Source organism: Podarcis pityusensis, assembly GCF_964106645.2.
Source record: "Podarcis pityusensis genome assembly, chromosome: 6".
Lineage (NCBI taxonomy): Eukaryota > Metazoa > Chordata > Lepidosauria > Squamata > Lacertidae > Podarcis > Podarcis pityusensis.
The window spans coordinates 66681785-66687052 of NC_138030.1; positions in this window are offsets into that span (position 1 = coordinate 66681785).

Genomic DNA, 5268 nt, shown 5'->3' on the forward strand with positions numbered 1-5268 from the left:
TCCCCCATTTAAACTGGAAAAAAAAATCTTTAAAAAACTTTGTTTACAGGGTGACTTCCCCTAAGAAAGTTGGTCTAAACTTGCACCTATACATATAAATCGGCATATGAAAGCTGCATGCAAATTTACCTCATCAACATGTTCTCCAAGGCTTTTAAGGATTTAGTAGTGCTTCAGTGCTTGTTATTGGAACAGCGGATTCTCCGGACCACCCAATGCCAATTTTGGGGGGGGGGTGCAGGGGGGGCACATGGGAGGATAACAGAATGCTAGTGCAACTGTTCAGTTGAATCCACAACCAGTCAAAGGGTACAATCCTGCATCTGTTGGTAGTACAAATCAGAACTGTACCAGTGTGGTAGTGTTGCTGTTTTAATGACACGGACCATAGTTTGTAATGAATTCTTGGCTTCCTGTGCAATTTTTGGAAGGCTATTCATCACAGTTGCCAAATAAAACCTGCTTCCCCAGTCTAATTGGTTTACGGTAGATATATCCTGCTCTTAAATGAATTCAACTAGCAGGGGACTAAAAAGCAGCAGTGAAAAATTACCAAGCTTCAGAAGAATGGTTTGCAAAAGGGATTACATAATCAAATCCATATGGCCATTTAAGAAAAAAAAACAAACCCATCTTTTATTGTGGGAGATATAGAGAATGAAGTAGAGGGGCACAATTCTCAACTGTGCAAAAATGAACTTCAGCTTCATGTGCTTCAGAAAATAATCAGGGGCTCTCATGGAAAAGAAAATCTAGCAGAGTTAGTGTGGCAGATCCACACTGCGCTTTCATTTGCTGTGATGCCAAATGAGTGGAGGGAAAACTGTCTGTTTTAATTTTACTGGTTCCAACTTAAATGCAAAATGTCTTTGGGCACTTAGTGCTAAATTGCGAGATGACAATTGCAATATGCAATCTATTTAAATCGAGAGCTCTAATTTATTTATAGAATATGCTTCTTTTCAAGTGCGGTTTTCTAGAACTTCTTTTCATTTCACTTTAGAACAACTGCTGGCATCAGCGAGAGTCACTCCTGGGATCAAACTTGTCACATCCTGCTTATCATCTGGCATTGTGAAGCATGCCAGTTTCTTTTTGTCGGTTCAATAATAAAATGTTGGAGGAAGCATAAGCCGCACAGGAAGTGGGAGTCATTCATGCAGTTGAAACGATGGCTAGAAGACTGCCATTGTGGACAAACAAACATGTGAAATTCACCCACATGCATTTGATTTTAAGGCAAATCATTTTCATTTTTATTCCAGAGGGATTATGGATTTTCAAAATTGGGCTAGGATAACAAAAAACAAGACTGTGGCATTATGGGAAAGGTCCCAAAGTGTGAACAAATCACAATGGATTTAACAGCAGAAACTAGCCTTGAAGCCTGAATTGGAAGCCTCTACGTATGGAGGCAATATCATCTGAACATGCTTAGAATCCTTTTTCAGACCTTCATGTGAAACCCTTGCAAAGATGGCGCTGGGAATAATGTGCAAGCATGTGTTCCCTACTCAGGCTGAGACCTTATTATTTTTTATGCTTAAAAAGGGCTAGTATGGGAGAAATGATATCCCTTACAACTGGGTAGGGATAAGGTAGGGTGGCTAGAACAGGATCTGTCTGTCTGTCTGAAAGAACCATCTCATTCTCAGGATGGTTCACTTCCTGGTTCACACATATTTTTGAAACGTACCCAGAGACAGAAGAGATGTCCTGCCCATTGATCTAAAAAAAGGGAAATGAAAGAATTTAATATAGCTGTAATTGTAAAGAAATGTGCCCATCCTTCCCTTTCCAAACCTAAAAGGAATACCCCTCTCCTCCAAAAGTACAACCCAATGAAAACTGAGGCTGCCCAGTGAACACAGAATGCTAAGTGACTGTTGCTGGGGGCGGGGGGAGAGAAAAATCAGGAGAAAAGAAAGGAATGGCAGGGATCCAGAACAGGGAAAGGTTTCCGCTTGTATTTCTACTATGTTGCTGAGACACAGAGGACAGTTACTTTCATGTATTGCCTGCAGGCTTCCTAGAAGCATCTAGCTGATTACTGTCAGAAATGGATTTGTAGACTCCGATCCAACTCTTCTTAAGTTCTTATGAAGGCCATGTATGGAGATTGTTGAAGAGGTAGACACACCAGCAACATGGCCTGTGTCATATCAGCCCTGAAATTGAAGTTTTTAGTCTTAGGATCTCTGGAGTCTTGAGAGTTTCGGTAAAAGGAGTTGTGACAAATGTATTCAGACTGATCTGATACTAGGGTTGAATGAACCAGGGTGGCAATCTTTTATTTATACAGTGGTACCTTGATTTAAGAACAGCTTAGTTTATGAACAACTTGGATTAAGAGCGCTGCAAACCCGGAAGTAGGTGTTTTGGTTTGTGAACTTTGCCTTGGAAGCAGAACATGTTTCGCTTCCTGTTGAGTGTGTTCCATTTGTAAATTGAGTCCCCCGCTGCTAGGGGAAAGCACGCCTTGGTTTAAGAATGCTTTGGTTTAAGAACGGACTTCCAGAACGGATTAAGTTCGTAAACCAAGGTACCACTGTATTATTCTTATTTTGTGTTGAATGCCATCAGCGCAGGATAAGCATGCCATTCTAAAACATTGTCCAAAGTGTCTTAATTCAAAACTTACCACTATTGGAGACTTAACCTTCTATTATTATTATTATTATTATTATTATTAATTTAGCCAGTTGATAACTAGAAAGGGACATACCTGCCAATTTGGCTTTCGTTCACTTTCTCATTTTTCCAATATTAAATTCATGATGCAACATTTCTGCATCATTTTGATTTATTTATTTTTTAGAAAGTTCTATCCATATTTACATTTCTGTATGCAATTTTGCCTAATGTACACATTTTTGCAAGCAATTTCCCCAAATATAATAATAATGCACTGTTATTTTTGCTAATAGTGAGGGGTGGGGTGAGGGGAGAGATTCCACCAGGCAAGGCCTTCTTCCACCTGCCCTGGCCCACCCCCCTCCAGCCCTGGGACTCCTCATAAGAAAGCTGTGCCTGGAGGAAGAACAGTGAGGGAAGAGACTGCTAGGATATTTCCGTTCCACCTTAAAAGGGAGCAGGCTTTGTGAGTCACACAGCCTGCGCATTTCCTGTTTCACAGGATGTTTCTGTTGTGTATTTGTTTTCGCTCCCTGTGTGTCTGGAGACACTGAAGCTGGCAGTCAAGTTTTCTTTGTTCTGATCAACGCTGAATAAAACTTGTAAATAATACTCTCCTGCGTGCAACTTTTGCTGTGCATTATCTGCTGATAGAGCGTGCATGAGTTCTGGAATGTGGGAGGCTATTTCTGGAGCTCGTGTCGCTAATTGCTGATACTGTATCTACGGGAGATCGATGGATCGTCCGGAGGCGACTTGTGGGGCCATGATGGACTTTGTCTCCCTGGCAGTATCCCAACAGAGACTTCATCAGGCAAGGCCTCTTTCCACCTGCCTTGCCCCACCCTCCACTCTCTGCTTCTCATTTTGTATTGTATTATGTTGTGCACTGGCTTGCTGTTGTTTTATTGACTTGAATTTAGAAATCACTTATTGCAACTGTTAAGAGTGGATTTCTGTTTAATCTTGAAATGCTGATATTTAATATTATGGTGGCGCTGTGGGTTAAACCACAGAGCCTAGAACTTGCTGATCAGAAGGTCGGCTGTTTGAATCCCCGCAACGGGGTGATCTCCCGTTGCTCGGTCCCTGCTCCTGCCAACCTAGCAGTTCAAAAGCATGTCAAAGTGCAAGTAGATAAATAGGTACCGCTCCAGCGGGAAGGTAAATGGCATTTCCGTGTGCTGCTCTGGTTCGCCAGAAGTGGCTTAGTCATGCTGGCCCGATGACCTGGAAGCTGTCTGCAGACAAACACCAGCTTCCTTGGCCTATAGAGCGAGATGAGCGCCGCAACCCCAGAGTTGGTCACGACTGGACCTAATGGTCAGGGGTCCCTTTATCTTTATATTATTTTAATGAATGTTGAATGTTATTTTATTTGCATATTGCATATTGTATGATGCATATTGTCTTATTTATATGATGTTAGCCGCTCTGAGCCCGGCTTTGGCCAGGGAGGGCGGGATACAAATAAATTATTATTATTATTATTATTATTATTATTATTATATACATTTTATTCACACTTTTATCTAACTGGTCACAGTTTGGTTTGCTATACATTTTAGGGGTTAGAGGGTTGCACCATAAAATTCAGAGAAGTTCACGTATTTAGTTCATGTATTGTTTGTTTGGTAGGTTCACATTAAAATGCAAAGTGAATCCAATTCCTCTCCCATCCCTACTGACAACCTGAGGCATTAATCTGATATTCAACTGGCAAATTCAAGCCTTTCTTGTTGTAACACTGGACTGGCTGCCTGGAGACCACCCAGCTTGCAAATCAGTGCCTGATGCCATCGGTTGGGGAGAAAGTCAACATGTGGATGGATTTGAAAAATATTCCCTTTGTGATGCCGGCAAGAGAAATGACCCTCTTTAATATAAAACACCACATCGTATAGCTCAAGGCTGGCTTTCTGTCAGTCATCTTTGATTCGATTTGGCACTTCTTTCTGCCGGGATATTGTTTTCAGAGAAATGATTGAACAGTGATTGGAGTAGGAGCACAAATCTAAGCACACAACTTCGTGTTCGGCTTGATTTATACGTGAACTTATTTCCACATAAAGCACTTTGCCTGCACTGCACTCCATGCAGTTAGCTTCTCATTTCAGTCAAGTCACTGGCCTTTACTTTTATCGCTCAGGGGATTCTCGTGCTGCATATGTAAGGACTGGCAACTTGATTTAAATGGGAAGCTGCCTGCATAACAGATTTTCTCAGGTAATGGCTTCTTCTCTCCCAGTCGCTTTTATGCTTTGATCAGCCCTTGGATTGCCTAGAGAAAAGGGCAGTTAAGTTTCAGTGAAATATATGTGGCAGCTCTGTCCCCATACCTGGACTGGGGTTTTAGAATTGTTGTTGTTTAGTCGTGTCCGACTCTTCGTGACCCCATGGACCAGAGCACGCCAGGCACTCCTGTCTTCTACTGCCTCCCGCAGCTTTGTCAAACTCATGTTAGTAGCTTCAAGAACACTGTCCAACCATCTCGTCCTCTGTCATCCCCTTCTCCTTGTGCCCTCAATCTTTCCCAACATTAGGGTCTTTTCCAGGGAGTCTTCTCTTCTCATGAGGTGGCCAAAGTATTGGAACCTCAGCTTCAGGATCTGTCCTTCCAGTGAGCACTCAGGG